Source organism: Podarcis liolepis (genome assembly GCF_965112155.1).
Source record: "Podarcis liolepis genome assembly, chromosome: 8".
NCBI classification, from domain to species: domain Eukaryota; kingdom Metazoa; phylum Chordata; class Lepidosauria; order Squamata; family Lacertidae; genus Podarcis; species Podarcis liolepis.
The window spans coordinates 65,026,054-65,045,119 of record NC_139560.1 but is presented as its reverse complement, the minus strand read 5'-3'; the positions used below and the strand labels follow the sequence as shown (position 1 = coordinate 65,045,119).

Sequence of the window (19,066 nt, the reverse complement as noted above, 5' to 3'; positions counted from 1 at the left end):
GGAGGCTATAAGGCTGTGTGAGCTTTGTGCATGCACTGGGCACTGAGCCGAGAGGGCACTGTCTCAAAGGCGCCAGCATTTGGGAAGGAGGCGTGAGCCTCTAACGGGGTCCCTGGGTCCTCCCTCCTTCCCAAAGCCTAGTGAAATATACTCAGAGTCGAGTGTGGATTTCATGCTCTTTATTCAGCTCATAGTAGTGAGGAATGAAAGTTCCCCCAAAATATCTGCTTTATATACATTATTTACACAATAACGTGATTGGCTAATTCTGGGATTCTCCTGTAGGCCAATCAGGTTACGGATTCACTTCCACCTGGAGTTGGATTGGGTGGCTCCTGCGGACCAATCATACTGCTGCATTGTTCTAGGACCAATCAGACTGCTGCATTCTGGACCCTATTGTTCTATCACCAATCAGACTGCTGCATTCTGAATCCTATTGTTCTAGGACCAATCAGACTGCTGCCTTTTGGATCCTATTCAACTCAGTACATAACACCTAGTTAGTGCTTTCCCAGCTTTGGGAAGGAGCAGGGAGGGCTCTGGTTTTGGGAAGGCAGTGTGAGGAGTGGGGCTGAGAGTGCCAAATTTTAGGCTCAACACAGGGTGCCATAGGACCAAAGTCCACCACTGCAAACAGCCATGTTCTATTGCAGGCCCATCTCCCAAGAGCACCTTATTCACAAACTGGACTATGTAACAAGTTAAACGATCAAGAACAGGTATTCTGGCAACCAAAGTGAAATATAATGGTTCACACACACACCCAACTCAACAACAACATATGTATGAGCTCCTGGGCCTAGTGTCTTTAAATTAAGGTTACCAGACATCTCTGGGGACAGTCCGCGGATGTACAAACCAGTCCCCATACAAAATCTATTGAAGTTGAAAAGTGCCCCCGGATTCATTGAAAAAAATATGGTAACCTTACTTTAAATGTGACTTCTGTGGTGCCTCAGTGGGCTTTCTTTAAAGGCGGCCCCCATATCCACAGCTACTTCAGGTTGTCCCCTTTCCCCTGCTCTTTTCCGTGAGCCCTGGCTGCCAGATCTTTTTCTACTTAGGGCATTTTCACACAGAAGACTTAAAACAGACTCCTAAGGGGAATCAAAAGCCTTTGATGGCTACAATGTTCATTAGCATTACAAATGCTTCCTGTCTGCCGATTCTTAATCAGGAATTCCTAGCTACAGGTTATGTTAAATGCATAGCATGCATCATCAGTGGATTTTGAAAAAATAATATGGAGCATGGGGTGGATTTATGCCAATGCACGGAGAGAAGAGGTTTAACTCTCCACTCTTCAGCTGCAATCCCTCCCCCAGTGTAGCAATTCCCCTTGGCCGGGGAACTCCCAATGACACCAGAGCGCTCTATGCTAGAATACAGGTTTGCATGCTATTTTCAAAAATATGTGCATTTCCCTGCACTTAAATACTCATTTTTGTACACAATTATTTTGGTGGAGAATTTCACCATAAATTCCAGAGAGGTGTGAATTTTGGGGTATAATCTCAGAAAGTACAAATTAAGTAGGTTTGCATGAGATTGAGGACCAAGCCAAATTCCTCCCCTGTTGCCTAAGCAAAGGAACATAAGAAGCTGCCAGCCTGAACCAGAGCATTGGCCTTTCCAGTACAGTATTGGCTCTGCCTGGCAGAGGCTCTTCGATGTTTCAGGCAAGAGACTTACCCTGGTGTACCCTGAAATGTCAAGGACTGAACCTGGGACTTTCTGCATGAAAACCCTGTGCTTTACCCACTGAGCTATAGTTCTGCCCCTTTTCTTATGACCAGGAGAAGGGTAAAGGGGGACTCCTGACCATTAGGTCCAGTCATGGCTGACTCTGGGGTTGTGGCGCTCATCTCGCTTTATTGGCCCAGGGAGCCGGCGTACAGCTTCCAGGTCATGTGACCAGCATGACGAACCATTCTGGCGAACGAGAGCAGCGCCCGGAAACACCGTTTACCTTCCCGCCGGAGTGGTACCTATTTATCTACTTGCACTTTGACGTGCTTTCGAACTGCTATATTGGCAGGAGCAGGGACCAAGCAACGGCAGCTCACCCCGTTGCCGGGATTCGAACTGCCGACCTTCTGATTGGCAAGTCCTAGGCTCTGTGGTTTAACCCACAGCGCCACCCGCGTCGACCAGGAGAAGAGCATCTACTAAAACCCTGCTGTCAAAGAAAGTTCTTTTCCAGCAGCTGCTTCTGCCGCAAAAATACTCCCAGGGGTTGCCTAGAGACTGTGCCTTCATAGTTAGGGATGACTGGAATGCAGCCTGATTTTTGCAGGATACAAAGAAAGAAAATATTGTCATTTGAGATCACACATGAAAACTGATGTGTGAATGGTTCTTTTTTTTTTTGGTTCTCTGTCTCATTAGTGAACCTATGTAATGACATCTTTTTTAACCATTCTAACAAACATTTGTTGGCATTTTGACTGGTACAGTATTTGGCTCAGTGTTTTAATAAGATTAAGGAGGCACTCCTAAACACACGTATTAGGAAGTAAGCCCTCTTCAGCACAATGAGATTTACTCCTGAGTAAACATGTATAGGGTTGCGCTGTTATGAATAGTGTGTGCTGTAGTTATTACGAACATTTCTAGGAAGATTAGCATATGCTTTCAGCCTTGTCCAAACTTCTTGCTGAAAAGTAATGTCAGCAGAAACCTCCGTCACGAGTCCTTGGGTTCGTGCTTCATTGGCAGTGATCCTCTTGTTAAAAAGGAGCATCTCATTTGCCTAAGTGAAAGAAAACAATAATGAAGATTCAATAGCTAAGAAGTGGTGCTTGCTCCATTTATCCATCTTATAGGCCTATGTAATTTTGCCAATATGCAAATGTTTCAATGTGCATGTAGCTACTGTGGTACGATATAATTAGCAAGAAATGGGAAAGCATCCTATAATACAAGTGCCGTATCAATGATGAAAAATGCCACAAAGCTTTAATCTCACAGTGAACTGACTTGTCTCGCAGAATCTGGATTGGAGTGTTAAACCAGTTATCTCACAAGTGAGGTTCTTGCCGACTCCTGAAGAACAGAAAAAATAAATGATCTTGGAGTAGGCTGTACAAAGGAGATGGAGGTCTCCTGCCAGTTCTTGCCTGCTGGAGAGACAGAGAGAGCTAAAAGAAGCCGCTTTGCCTAAATGCTTTTCAGATGGTGCAAAGTTCCGTTATATCTATGGCGAGACCTTCAGCCAATTTTGTTTTAAGAGTGTGGACTCTGTGAATACAAGTGGCATCATTAAATCTGGCATTCTCAGGATAGCCAGAGTTGCTGAGTCAGGCTTTATAACAATGCCACCCACCTTAAAGGTTGTAGTGAATGTGTGCTGAGATGCAAAAGGTGTTTTATGTGATATGATGTGATGTGATGCAATGTGATGCTTTATGTTATGTTTCCTGGTGTGGACGGAGCATAGTGGAATGTACTTATAGAAAAGGCGAAGTATTCCCTAATTGTGTGGTAGGTTCATTACAATTCTGCTTGCAGCTTTCAACAGAACAACAATGCTTCGGTGGCACTAAAAGCCAACCATCTGGAAGCAGCCCAGATGTAGAAACCTAGAATACGCCTTACTGCAGTATTCGCCATACTATTCTGTACCATGTTCTTGTGACATTCTTTTCTTATTCTAATTTTTATTAATTGTTCTGAGGGGGAAAACAATAACAACAATGCTGTAATTTGATGGCTTTGGAAAACTAAGGGACGTGTTGCCACGGCAAGCAGCTGTCCATGTTTCTTATCCCAAGAAAGTCTGATGACCTGAGACGGGCTGAGCAAAAACAACTCTGGATCAGGCCCATGAACAGGAGGAAGGCAGCTGGGTACACTTCCCCTGGGTTTGGAGGGTTAAGCTGGCTGGGGGACCCTGCCAGGGACTGGGTGCTTTTTTTGTTTGAGTTTATAAGGACCCCTGACCATTTAAGTCCAGTCTTGACCGACTCTGGGGTTGTGGCACTCATCTCGCTTTATTGGCCGAGGGAGCCGGCATACAGCTTCCGGGTCATGTGGCTAGCATGACTAAGCTGCTTCTGGCGAACCAGAGCAGCGCACAGAAACGCCGTTTACCTTCCCACCGGAGCGGTACCTATCTATCTACTTGCACGTTGCCGTGCTTTCGAACTGCTAGGTTGGCAGGAGCAGGGACTGAGCAACAGGAGCTCACCCCGTCGTGGGGATTCGAACCGCTGACCTTCTGATTGGCAAGTCCTAGGCTCAGTGGTTTAACCCACAGCACCACCCACATCCCTTGAGTTTATAACTTTATTCTAACAAGACTCATGCCCTGGGCCTCAGACAAGCTTCGCATGGGTCTGCTTTGGTTGCTAATCTAAAGGTTTAGATTCTTCCATAAAACAGCTACATATTCTTCTCAGTCTACTAAGATCAGAATCTATTCCTGAAGGACACTGAATATTAAGACCCAACCACACGTGCTCAGCATATTTTTGCTTATGTACACAGTGTTAAACATGCCAGTGTGTGAATGCAGCTGGTATCCAAAATTTTAAAATATTTTAATTATTTTGCATGAGTATATTAGTTTTCAGGGGCTGATCCCTGGTATCTCCAGGTAGGGTCAAGAAAGAATCCTGTCTGAAATGGCGGAGAACTGCTGGCAGTACAGTGCTAACCAGCCTTCGCCAACTTCTGCTGGCCGGGGTTGATTGATGTTGTAACCCAAAATACCTGGAAGGAATCAGCTTGGCTGGACTTCAGCCAGAGGGCCACATGTCTTTCTAGGAAACTCTCTGTGGGCTTCCAAGGTGAGCCCTAAGTGGGCAAAGCAACAGATGTAAGTTTCACCTTTATATGGTAGGCTATTTTCTAGACACACGCATTCCTATCTATCCAGAGAAGCAAGGGGCACTATCTTTTTTTTTTTTTATAAAATTTTTATTGGTTTTACAACATTTTTAAGAAAAACAAACAAACATTAAAAATGACGAACATACACGTATAGTTTCAAACATATTTTCATAAACCTCTTTTCTTGGACTTCCCCATACCCCCCCTCTCTGCATCCCAATGTCCGTAGTTCAACTAGCAACTCCCAATTGTTACTTTCCAATCTCTATCCTCTTAGTCCTCTTTTATAATCTAACCTTATATCCCTGTACCCCTTTGTTTCTGGTAACCACGGCATTTTAGCATTCATTAAGTTTATAGTAGTCCTTAAGATAACTTTTAAATTTTCTCCATTCTTCTTCCACCGTCTCTTTTCGTTGGTCACGGATTCTGCCTGTCATCTCGGCCAGTGTCATATAGTCCATCACTTTCATCTGCCATTCTTCCAAAGTGGGTAAATCTTGTGTCTTCCAATATTTTGCGATGAGTATTCTTGCTGCTGTTGTGGCATACATAAAAAAAGCTCTATCTTTCTTTGTCACCAATTGGCCGACAATGCCCAAGAGAAAGGCCTCTGGTTTTTTAGGAAAGGTACATTTAAGTACCTTTTTCATTTCATTATAGATCATCTCCCAGAAGGCCTTAATCTTCGGGCATGTCCACCAAAGGTGACAAAAGGTACCTTCAGTCTCTTTACACTTCCAACATTTGTTATCAGGCAAATGATAGATTTTTGCCAGCTTGACTGGGGTCATGTACCACCTGTATACCATTTTCATAATGTTTTCCTTTAAGGCATTACATGCCGTAAATTTTATACCGGTGTTCCATAACCAATCCCAGTCAGCTGACATAATATTATGTCCAACATCCTGAGCCCACTTAATCATTGCCGATTTAACTGTTTCATCCTGTGTATTCCATTTCAACAACAAGTTGTACATTCTAGATAAATTCTTAGTATTGGGTTCTAACAGTTCAGTTTCTAATTTTGATTTTTCCACCTGGAAACCGACTTTCCTGTCCTGTTTAAAAAATTCCATTATTTGGCGGTATTGGAACCAATTTTCTACTTTATGCTTCAATTTCTCCTGACTTTGTAGTTTGAACTTATCTCCATCCTGTTCTAAGATTTCCCAATACTTCGGCCATCCGACCTCCATATTGAGTTTCTTCACTGCTTTAGCCTCCACTGGCGACACCCATCTAGGGGTTTTGTTTTCTAGTAGATCTTTATATCTTATCCAAACATTAAACAATGCTTTTCTGACAATGTGATTTTTAAAGGCACTGTTAACTTTACCATACCAAAGATATGCATGCCAACCAAAAGCGTTATTGAAGCCTTCCAGATCCAAGATGTCCGTGTTCTCGAGGAGCATCCATTCTTTGAGCCAGCAAAAAGCTGCTGCCTCATAGTACAATTTTAGGTCCGGCAGGGCAAAACCCCCTCTTTCCTTAACATCTGTCAATATTTTAAATTTAATTCGGGGCTTTTTGCCCTGCCAGACAAATTTCGAGATATCTTTGTGCCACCTCTTAAAACATTCCATCTTATCAATAATCTGCAAGGTCTGAAACAAAAATAACATTCTAGGCAATACATTCATTTTAATTACTGCAATTCGGCCTAACATTGACAGTTTCAAATTTGACCATATTTCTAAATCTTTTTTAATTTCTGACCAGCATTTTTCATAGTTGTCCTTATACAAATTCTGATTCTTAGATGTTAAATAAACCCCTAGGTATTTAACCTTCTTGACCACAGTCAAACCTGTTTCCTCTTGAAATTTCTCCTTTTCCATATCTGTTAGGTTTTTCCCTAAAACTTTGGTTTTTTGCTTGTTCAACTTAAATCCAGCTACCTGGCCAAACTGTTGTATTATTTCTAAAACCCTTTTCGTACTAGTGTTTGGCTCTTGCAAAGTCAATACTAGGTCATCTGCGAACGCTCTTAACTTATAATGTTTAGCTCCGACCTGCACACCTTTGACCTGCTGGTCATTTCTTATCATATTCAGCAACACCTCCAGAACTGAAATAAAAAGTAATGGGGAAATCGGGCACCCCTGTCGTGTTCCTTTTTCTATCTTAAGCTCCTCAGTCACAACATTGTTTACAATCAGTTTAGCTTTTTGTTCAGAGTATATTGCAGCCATACCATTCTCAAAGCCCTGACCTACCCCCATCCCATGAAGATTCTTCCTCATAAAACTCCAAGAGATATTATCAAAGGCCTTCTCCGCATCCACAAAGATCAATACTGCCTTGGTGTTTATATTCACCTCTAACTTCTCCAAAATATCTATTACATTCCTTACATTGTCTGCTAGATGTCTTTTAGGGAGAAAGCCTGCTTGGTCTTTATGAATCTTCTCCATCAAAACTCTTTTAAATCTTTTTGCCAAAATGTCTGCAAAAATTTTGTAATCCACATTAAGCAGGGATATTGGGCGGTAGTTCTTGAGTTGGGTCTTTTCAGTCTCTGACTTTGGTATGAGTGAAATATATGCCTCTTTCCACGATTCAGGTGCCTTTTTTCCCTCAAGGATCTCGTTACAAACTTCTCTTAGTGGTTGAGTCAACCATTCCTTCAGCGATTTGTAGTATCTGGAAGTCAGTCCATCTGGTCCTGGAGATTTGCCCAGTTGCATATTCTGAATGGCAGCCTCTATCTCTTGTTCTGAGATTCTCTGGTTCAAGTCCATCTTACTTTGATGAGAGATGTTTTGTAGTCCATATTTTCCGAGGAATTTGTCTATATCTTCTTCATTTTGCGGGCCTTGGGTGTAGAGTTTTTTAAAATAGCTTAGAAAGCAATTTCTAATTTCATTGGGTTTGGATATGTTCCTTCCATCCACCTCCAGGCTTGTAACTGTATTTAGTTTCTGCCTTTTCTTCAATTGCCATGCCAAAAGTTTGCCACATTTATTTGCTGATTCAAAAGTCTTTTGCTTCATTTGCCTTATCTTCCATTCAATCTCTTGGTTCATCAATTCCATATATTGTGTTTGGTATAATTTGATCTCTCTTAAAATGTCCTGAGACTTTGGTTTTGTTCTTAATTTCCTCTCTCCTTCCTTTATCATTTCCAGAATCTTCTCTTTTTTCTCATTTTGCTTTTTCCTCTTTATTGAGTTTTGTTGAATCAAAAATCCTCTCATCACCGCTTTACTTGCGTCCCAGATCACTCTTTTCTCCACGTCGGTCCTCAAATTTATTTCAAAATAGTCTTTTAGGGTCTTTTGGGCCTTCGTGAGAATCTCCTTATCTCGAAAGAGGGTGTCATTCATTCTCCATCTAAATTGACCAGTTATTGTGAGTTTCATCTCCATCTTCACGGCGTTATGGTCGGAGCAAGTTTTTGGGCAGATTTCCACTTTCTTGATCTTCGGAGCCATTCCACTAGTAACCCAGATTTGATCGATTCTGGTCCAGGTCATCATTGCTTGGGAGAAAAAGGTTCCCTCTCTCTCCAGAGGGTTCCTTGTTCTCCAAATATCTATCAAGTCCATATTTTCAGTCATTTCGAAAAAAGTCTTAGGGAGTCTCCCTTCTTTGGTGACTGTAAGTCTTTGTGCCTTGTCCATATTAGTGGAGACCACGCCATTCATGTCTCCCATAATTATCATATTGTAGTCCAGATAGTCCATCAGAGTTTCATGAAGTCTCTTAAAGAAGTCGGATTTGCCTTCATTTGGTGCATAAATTCCAACAACTAGGAATTTTTCTCCTTGTACTTGTATCTCCACAGCCAAATATCTCCCTTGTTCATCTTTGAATATCATTTTTGGAGCCCATTTCTCCTTCACATATATTACAACTCCTCTCTTCTTAACTTTGTCTGATGAAATAAATTCTTGTCCTAGCCTTTTATTTGAAAGTAATCTCCTGTGGGCTCTGGTTATGTGAGTTTCTTGTAAGCATATCAAGTCCAATTGTTCTCTATTCAATATATGAAATACTTGTCTTCTCTTCAAAGGCCCATTGAGCCCATTACAATTCCAACTGAGGAATTGCAGAGCCATCTTGTTATTTTTCTAAAGCTCCTCCAACAGCTCCAAGTTGTTGCTCTTCTTCTGATGGTAGTGGTTTTTGTCCAAACGGGAGATTCAGGATATCCAATGCTCTCCTCTGTTCTGCAAGTACATCAACAGTCCCCTTCTGTAAGTCCTCCTGGTGTCTTGCCAAAAATTTGTCTTTATCTTGAATTGTCTTTATTTTCACTTTGTTTCCCTTATAGTCAAGCAAGGGGCACTATCAGAGATCAGGGATACCTTCCTGGCAGGCAAAAAAAAGATGTGTACAAAAAAATGGAAAAGAGGGGAAACTACCAAAGAGGAATTCAAACAAATAGCCAGCATATGTAGACACAAAGTCAGAAAAGCTAAAGCACAGAATGAACTCAGGCTTGCTAGAGAGGTTAAAAGCAACAAAAAAGGCTTTTATGGGTATGTCCGTAGCAAAAGGAAGAATAAAGAAACAGTGGGGTCACTCAGAGAAGAAGATGGTGAAATGCAAACAGGGGACACAGAAAGGGCTGAACTCCTCAATGCCTTCTTTGCCTCAGTCTTCTCCGATAAAGAAAACAATGCCCGACCTGAAGAATTTGGAGCAAATGATTCAGCAGAGGAAACACAGCCCAGAATAACTAAGGAGATAGTACAAGAATACTTGGCTAGTTTAGATGTATTCAAGTCTCCAGGGCCAGATGAACTGCATCCAAGAGTATTAAAAGAACTGGCAGATGTGATCTCAGAACCACTGGCAGTCATCTTTGAGAATTCCTGGAGAACAGGTGAAGTCCCGGCAGACTGGAGGAGGGCAAATGTTGTCCCTATTTTCAAAAAGGGGAAAAGAGAGGACCCAAATAATTATCGCCCAGTCAGTCTGACATCAATACCAGGGAAGATTCTGGAGCAGATCATTAAGCAAACAGTCTGTGAGCACCTAGAAAGGAATGCTATGATCACCAATAGTCAGCATGGATTTCTGAAAAATAAGTCATGTCAGACTAACCTGATCTCGTTTTTTGACAGAATTACAAGCCTGGTAGATGAAGAGAACGCAGTGGATGTAGCCTACCTTGATTTCAGCAAGGCATTTGACAAGGTGCCCCATGATATTCTTGTAAAGAAGCTGGTAAAATGCGGTCTTGACTATGCTACCACTCAGTGGATTTGTAATTGGCTGACTGACCGAACCCAAAGGGTGCTCATCAGTGGTTCCTCTTCATCCTGGAGAAGAGTGACTAGTGGGGTGCCACAGGGTTCTGTCTTGGGCCCGGTCTTATTCAACATCTTTATCAGCGACTTGGATGATGGACTCAAGGGCATCCTGATCAAATTTGCAGATGACACCAAACTGGGAGAGGTGGCTAACACCCTAGAGGACAGGATGTCACTTCAAAACGACCTTGACAGATTAGAGAACTGGGCCAAAACAAACAAGATGAACTTTAACAGGGAGAAATGTAAAGTATTGCACTTGGGCAAAAAAAATGAGAGGCACAAATACAAGATGGGTGACACCTGGCTTGAGAGCAGTACATGTGAAATGGATCTAGGAGTCTTGGTTGACCACAAACCTGACATGAGCCAACAGTGTGACGCGGCAGCTAAAAAAGCCAATGCAATTCTGGGCTGCATCAATAGGAGTATAGCATCTATATCAAGGGAAGTAATAGTGCCACTGTATTCTGCTCTGGTCAGACCTCACCTGGAGTACTGTGTCCAGTTCTGGGCACCACAGTTCAAGAAGGACACTGACAAACTGGAACGTGTCCAGAGGAGGGCAACCAAAATGGCCAAAGGCCTGGAAACGATGCCTTATGAGGAACGGCTAAGGGAGCTGGGCATGTTTAGCCTGGAGAAGAGGAGGTTAAGGGGTGATATGATAGCCATGTTCAAATATATAAAAGGATGTCACATAGAGGAGGGAGAAAGGTTGTTTTCTGCTGCTCCAGAGAAGCGGACACGGAGCAATGGATCCAAACTACAAGAAAGAAGATTGCACCTAAACATTAGGAAGAACTTCCTGACAGTAAGAGCTGTTCGACAGTGGAATTTGCTGCCAAGGAGTGTGGTGGAGTCTCCTTCTTTGGAGGTCTTTAAGCAGAGGCTTGACAACCATATGTCAGGAGTGCTCTGATGGTGTTTCCTGCTTGGCAGGGGGTTGGACTCGATGGCCCTTGTGGTCTCTTCCAACTCTATGATTCTATGATTCTATGAAAATAATTGGAATGTGAAGCAAAGGGCTGTAGGCTGGGAAGAGGTCTGAGGGCCAGATGGAGAATTTGGAGGTCCGCATTTGTCCCCTGATCTCCATGTTGGCTTTTTGCAGTATGGTAGCGCTGCAGAGAGCTTGCTGGGGAGATCATGCATTAAAAAGAAGGGACTCAAAAATAACTTAAAGAAGGTTTTAATAAGAAAAACAAAAACTCCATTTACACTAAATACATCAACAAACCAGACCCAACCACCAACCCATCCCCCAGGGTAAAGGGAGAGCTAGGTGCTGCTCCTTATATACTCTACCCAAATGCTGACACGCCTTAATCAAATACAACTCAGCAGCACCTGCTATGTTTCACAGCTGTAAAGCTGGGTCTCGTTATCTTGCTCTGGCCCTTGCTCCGGCCCCTTAAAGACATACACATGGAGTGGAACAATGATGAACCTTTATATTTAAAGAAACCATTCAACATTTCCCCTGCGGTTCATCATTGTGGAACAAAAACATAAAGCATACTTTGTACATGTTTTTCATGTGTAACCTTTGGAAGTGCTTTAGTAAAAATGTCCGCAATTTGATTGTCACCTGGAACATATTTAAATACAACCATTTCATCAGCAATTAGTTTCTTTACAAATTCTAAACGTAATCTTAAGACTCTGGTGCGCTGCGTATTGGTCTCTGAACACAGGATAGCAAGTCCACTCTGGGAATCAAGGTAAACTTTTACTGGTAGTGTTACTTGCATCTGTAGGTCTGCGAATACTTGCAGATACCATTCTACATCACGAGTGGCCTGAACGCATGCACATAATTCACTCTCTGTTGTGGAGAGACAAATAATGGTTTGTGTCTGGGACTTCCATTCAAATGGACAACCGTTATAACAAAACACCATACCAGACACACCCCTGCAATTATTTTGTTCCACTGCATGAGATGCATCGCAGAAAATTTCAAAACCTTTGTCAATACATGTTGTAAACTGCAACCTATAATGTTTGGTATGTTTAAGGTACATTACCACTCTCTTAAGAGCAGAGAAACATTGTGTAGTGGGCTTTTCCACACTGTGAAGCATCTTTTAACAAAAGCTTAACTGTTTCATATTTTACACTTGGTGAATAGCACAAATCATAATCTTCACCTGGAATTTGTTGAAAACCCCTAGCAACTAATCTTGCCTTGTACCTTACAACTTCATTTTTGTCATTCATTTTAACTCTATAAACCCATTTTGAATCAATAAGTCTCATATCTGGGGTTTGTGGTACGAGAGACCAAGTGTTATGCTCTTTTAAAGAAGCTATCTCAGAGTTCATAGCTTTATACCAATTTACAGCTTGGTGCTTGGGTAAATTCTGAACATCATTGTAGCTTTTTGGCTCAAAAACTGCCTTATTGGCATACACAGTATTAAAATGTTCATCTGCAAAACGTTGTGGCTTCTGCCTCTTTCTATCTGAACGTCTCAGTCCGGAAGGAGAGTCAGACTCCTCAGACTTAATGGGACTCAATGAACTACTAGTTTCAGGTTGTAAATTATCATTGTCAGACTGAAGAGGTGCCTGTAGGCTAAGCTCACGGTCAGAAAACTCCAGAGAATCTAACCTCCCCTCGGGTGCCTGTGACTTTAAATCAAACAAATTATCAGATTCAACAGGCTTTTTGTCTTTTTCTATTAATTCAGAATCACCATTTCCTCCTCCTGCTGCTGCTGCTTCCTCTTCTTCCTCAGTATCATTTATACCATCAGTATCTTGGAAAACAGCAACCCCATTCCAATTTACAGTTTGTATCATGCTTCTGGTAATATGAAATTTGCCAGTTGCTGGTATGTAAATTCTGTACGCCCCCTGCTGGTAGCCCATTAACTTCCCCTGGACACTACGCTCACCCAATTTCTGCTTAGCAGGATAATGCATAATTGCATCTGAACCCCAAATACGTAGGTATTTCAGATTAGGGCGTTTTTTAAACAGCTTCTCATAGGGGGTGACATCTAAACCAGAATGATAACTGCGATTTCTAACATAACAAAAGGCATGGAGCGCTTCAGCCCAAAAGTCTTTGGGCAGATTAGCATCGTGCAGATAAGTTTTAACCCCTGCCTGCAGGTTACGCTGCACAACTTCAACAAGCCCATTTTGCCAGGGACTTCGGGGGCAAGATAACTCAAGCGTAGTCCCCTGCGCTTCCAGGAATTTCTCAAAATCCTCAGAAACAAATTCCCCGCCCCGGTCAGAAAACAGGTTCTTAATTGGTTTGTTAAAGTGCGTTTTTACCCAGTTGCAAAAAACCTTGTACTTCTCAAAAGCTTGGGACTTCTCAGCTATTGCATAAGTCCAACAATATCTACTATACTGGTCTATCAGAGTAAGCCAGTACTTTGAACCTCCTAATGAGGGTGGGAGTGGCCCAACTAAATCACAATGTACACGCTCAAATGGCTCAGTTACTTTCCTATCTGAGCACCTGCCCTTGCGTGCAACCTTAATCTTATTCTTGCAACAGGATAGACATTGCATAAAGAATTTGCATGGTTTTAAGTTGAGGCCATTGACAATATTCTTTGTCTTAATTACATCAGCAAAATTCAGGTGTCCCAGAATTCTGTGCGCCACGTGGATACACCCAGAATGTGGCCTTACATTCCTCAACCCCTGGCTTAACTGTGCTGCTCTGCAATTTATAGGCGATTGGGAGTAGGTGTGAAAATACAGTCTATATAAACCATCAGATTCCCGGGCATACAATAGACGTTTGTTCCCCTCGAAAAACTCACACATAGACTTTAAGAAACGCACAGTTATGCCTTGACGGGCAAAGCACCTTACTGACAATAAATTGTCCACTGACGGGCAGTAAATGCAGTTCGCTATTGTAATGTTTAAAGAGTCAAGTTTAACAGTACCCCTGCCAAGCGACTGCAAGACTTGTGAATTGGCTAAATGTACATTACCAATTTCCTCTTCGAAAGAAATAAACAAGCTTCGATCATTGCAGACGTGCTGAGATGCTCTTGAGTCGATAACAAAAGACTTCCACTTGGCATCTTTAATTCTTTTACGATCTTTAGTCCGAGCGTGAAAAGCTCGCGGCTCGTTTCTGTCTCTACTATACGATGCCGGCTGCTGGGCTGACGACCGTGATTGACGAACAGAAACAGGCTTGGGAGAACTTTGCTTTCTTTTGGATCTGCAGTCCCTTGCAAAATGTCCTTGCTTATTGCAGAACCAACAACAGTTTGCAGCTTTAAATGCAGTTGTATCACCACAGGTTTGCATATGGCGTTCCTCATTCTTTCTGGAAACAGGAGTGCTTATGGCACAAGCCTCCCTTCTATCCAACTCGCCCATTAATCTTGCCGTTACCCCTTCCACAGTTAATTGTGCTGGTGGAACGGCAGATATCTGGCTAGCTATACCATCAAAGTCCTCATTAAGGGAACATAGAATGATAAAAATATACTGAATATCAGGTACCTCCATGTCCCTTCGAATTAATTCGCCGCGTATTGCCTCCAGATGTCTCAAGTGTGCTGCCAAATCACCACCAGGTTGCAACTTCGTCTGGTACAACTGCTTGAAAAACGTCAATGCAGACGCTGACTCTTTTCTAACATGCACTGCTGCAAGACTGTCCCACATTTCTTTGGCAGTTTTCTTATTTCTTATATAGACTACTTGCTGGTCGCTGACTGCCAAATTAATTATCGCCCTGGCTTTTGCATCTCCTTTCGACCAAGCATTTGTTACAGGGTCAGGAGGGTCATCAGTTACATAGGTCCATACTTCTCTAGAGGTCAAAAGCGCCTCCACCCGAAAAGACCATAAACTATAGTTCTCATCTGTTAGCTGTGGGAAGACCAGAGCCTTCTCAGCTTCAGGAACCCGGTCAACCATTCTGGAACTCTTCCAGACCCACAAAAACTACGCTAACAGGAGAAGGAGTTTTCAAACCTTTCTCAGAGTCCAAAAATATGCAGTCATCCACTCAGCAGCTGGGCCCAGAACCAAAGATGTTGGCTTTTTGCAGTATGGTAGCGCTGCAGAGAGCTTGCTGGGGAGATCATGCATTAAAAAGAAGGGACTCAAAAATAACTTAAAGAAGGTTTTAATAAGAAAAACAAAAACTCCATTTACACTAAATACATCAACAAACCAGACCCAACCACCAACCCATCCCCCAGGGTAAAGGGAGAGCTAGGTGCTGCTCCTTATATACTCTACCCAAATGCTGACACGCCTTAATCAAATACAACTCAGCAGCACCTGCTATGTTTCACAGCTGTAAAGCTGGGTCTCGTTATCTTGCTCTGGCCCTTGCTCCGGCCCCTTAAAGACATACACATGGAGTGGAACAATGATGAACCTTTATATTTAAAGAAACCATTCAACACTCCAGGCCTTAGATTCTCCACCTCAGGTAAAGACACCTGGGCTCAATCCAGTGGTTCAATTTGGTATGAGACAGTTATCCATCTTCCTCTTGGGTTTATGTATGTAGCTGTGTTTCAACACTTAAATGTTAAGTACTGTTCTGGCTCTCACACCTCAAAACCACATTGTTGAGTAGGAGAAAGTGCAGGCAAAGGCAACTTAAATAATCAAGGGAAAACATGAAGCACCTTCTCTAAGAAGAAAAAGTTAGTACTTGGGAGCTTTTTTTGTTTAAGGCAACAATTACGAAGGGAAGAGTGGGAGATGCGATAAATGTTTGTGAAATTACGACCAGGGAAGAGGAATAAATTATTCTCTGCTCAGACTCTGACTAGCAGTAATTTTCGGATAAACAAAAGGAAATGCTTCTTCATGTGAGGCGTAATTAACTTGTAAGATCCACTGCCACGATGAGGTGCTTGACATTAACTCGGATAGCTTTTTAAAGAGTTAGACAAATTAATGGAGGGCAGGGTCCTTGACAGCTCTTAGCCGTGGACACTAAAATGAGAGCATCCATTCCGAGAGACATACTTGCCCTCTTCAGACACTGGATTGCATATGTTTAGAACTGCAGGAAGGAAGACGGAGGTATGAACATGCTGGCTCGGCCTCATTACCCTCTAAAAGTTAGACAGCAGAGCAGTGGCGTAGCGTGGGGGCCAGCTGCACTGGGTGCAACATCTGGTGGGGGGGCGTGCTAATCTAGTGGAAGAGACTCGAGTGCTAAAATCCACGGGTTAGGGGGCGCAAATTACTTGCCTTGCCCCGGGTGCTGACAACCCACGCTACGCCACTGCAGCAGAGAAGAGAGTCTCCTGGAGTGTGGATCTTCCAGGGTTCCACTTTGTAGGGGGAGGTTCCACATGGGGTAGAAAGGGGGGGGGAATCACACTCCCTAAATCACACTCCCTGAACCAACACACAAACTGAAATGTCGATACAGTGGTACCTTGGTACTCAAACCACTTGGAACCCAAACACTGCAAACCTGGAAGTAAATGTTCCAGTTTGTGTACTTTTTTCGGAAGCTGAATGTGCTCTGTTTTGAGTGCCACACTTCCGTTTTGAGTGTTACGCTGAGGTCTGTCTGTTTTTACTGTTTATTTTGCATTTTAGTTTTTGCGGCTCTTTTTTGTTTTCTTTTTGTGACTGTGTGGAACCCAGTTCAGCTACTGATTGATTGACCGTGTGACTGCAGTACATTGTTTATTGCTTTCATTTTATGGATCAATGATCTCGTTAGACAGTAAAATCCATGTTAAATTGCTGTTTTAGGGGTTGTTTTTAAAAGTCTGGAACTGATTAATCCATTTTGCATTACTTTCTATGGGAAAGTGCACCTTATTTTTGAAACGCTTTGGTTTTGGAACGGATTTCCGGAACAGATTAAGTTTGAGAACCAAGGTACCACTGTATTGCTCAAAACGCGCACTTCTACAAATGTTGCAGCACAATTTCCCAACCAAACAATGCATCCAAAACCACATCTTAGGGGGAAAGTGCACATAAAAACATGTTTATTTGTGAAAATAACTTCCAGAAATGCAATAACTTGCAAATACTTCTGCAACACTTGCAAAAATGCACACTTTTTTAATTGGCCAAACTAATGCAGAAATGGGGCAAACTGAAGTTAAAGCTGGAAAAAAGAGAAGCCAAGATAAACTAAAACTGCCAGATCCACCTCTCTCTAACTTCAGACAGTCAGGGGACACTACTAGTGTACTTATCCCCATTGCTCTTCCTAGTATGTTATTTAACGTGCAGTCTGACTGCTGGGAGAGAGCTGGTGGACCTTTAATTATGCGTCTCTCCATCACGCTCCCTTTGTGAGCTTCCTCTGGCTATCACAGGAAGCTATCTTAATACTGAGTAAGACAATTATCAGTCTTTCTAGCTTTGAATTGTCTACCTTGACTTGGATCTCCAAGGTTTCAGGCAAAGATTCTCTCCTAGTCCTATGTGGAGTTGGTGGGGTTTGAACCTTTGCATGCAAGGCAAATGCTCTACAACTGAACCATGGCCCTTCTCTGTTCTGATTCAAAAATCCTTTCTTATGGATTCCTACATTCTCATGTGGACTACCGCATGGGCACTCAGTTTGGACCAAGCACTCATTCTTACCCTTGTCCGAGCATGCAAATAAAAGGGAGCTCGTGAGTCTCTAAATCATGAATCTGATCTTTCCCAAGTCACAAGCTGTGGGGATTGTTATACGAACCTCAGAAAATTCAATCTGGCAGGCTTGAAAAAGAATAATCAAGATGATGAAAGGGAAACATACTGTTAGGGACAGAGTTCAAATATTTTGCATTGCCAGGCTGAGAGGAGGCTTTCAATTACTTTTCACACATATAATTAGATGTCTTTAATATAGAATTCCCTGTTCCATGCTGCTACTGCAAAATGTGCAAGGAATGTAGAAAATAACCTTAAAATCTGCCGTATAAAAATAGAGCAGTTTTTAGTACGATTTACAGACATAAATATTTAAATTACAGCTAAGTGAGATGGCTGAAATTGAGATTTCTGCCATTGAAGATAGTCTAGGAAGAATAATGTTAACACTTCATGGTTACCCATTGTGATAGCAGAATGCAGACAGGGCAATCCTATGCATGTGCCAGTGAGTTCAAGGAGACTTACTCTCAGGTAAGTGTACATTGAGCTCCCTGTCTGTGGCTCCCTGTCTGTGGAATGCTCTCCCCAGGGAAGTTCGCCTGGCTCCTTCGTTATATACCTTTAGGCGCCAGGCAAAAATGTTCCTTTTAACCAGGCCTTTGGTTGATCTGATTGACACCCAACACCCTTTTAGAATGTGGCTTTTTTGGGGGGGGTATTGGGTTATTGCTTTAGGTTTGACTATTTTATGTTGTGGTCTTGTTGTGAACTGCCCTGAGACCTCTGGGTATAGGGTGGTGTATAAGTTGAAATAACAACAACAACAACAACAACAACAACAACAACAACACAGCTGTACAGGACATCTGAAGGGGTCCACGTCTTGCCCAAGCCTATTTCCCCCCTCTCCAAATTTTAGCTTAAAAATCCATGGATGATAGATCTGTAGCTCTGTGAGGGACTATATGTTCTGCATGCAAAAGGTCCCAGGTGTGTGTGTGTGATGGGGCAACTTTTATTGATGTCAAAGCTGTCTTTCTAATAATGCGCCGTAGACCCTCTGCTCTTTTCCAAGCTGCTGGGTGTTAAAAATGAACACAATCACCAGAAGCCATGGGATGTTATTACCAACCTTCCATCATATTCATTTATTTTTTTAAAGGTATCCTTCGGTTACTAATATGAGCAGAAAACAGCAAGTAAGTAGGTCAGCTGGCCATGACAGAGGGCTACTCTAGCATGCAGGGTGGAACAGTTGCGGCAGTTTTAAAGTGCTTTATCTCACTGAGTTTCGCCATCTCCAGTGATGCTGCTTCTACAGGGGAGAAGGGGACTAAGGCATTCAGAAATATTGCTTGGCTGAAGCAGTTCCTCCAGGCAGTTTCAGA

At 42.5% G+C, this 19,066-nt stretch overlaps 1 pseudogene across 1 annotated transcript in view; it reads right to left on the bottom strand.

Moving 5' to 3' along the window:
• LOC310713817 (enoyl-CoA delta isomerase 2-like) overlaps nt 1-19,066 on the bottom strand; it is a 45,146-nt pseudogene that overhangs the window by 10,493 nt on the left and 15,587 nt on the right. Inside the window, exons 5-6 of the transcript XR_014530106.1 lie at nt 2,972-2,996; nt 2,612-2,755 (exon numbers count right to left, since the gene is read on the bottom strand). The product of XR_014530106.1 is annotated as an enoyl-CoA delta isomerase 2-like (transcript). The remainder of the gene's footprint in view (nt 1-2,611; nt 2,756-2,971; nt 2,997-19,066) is intronic.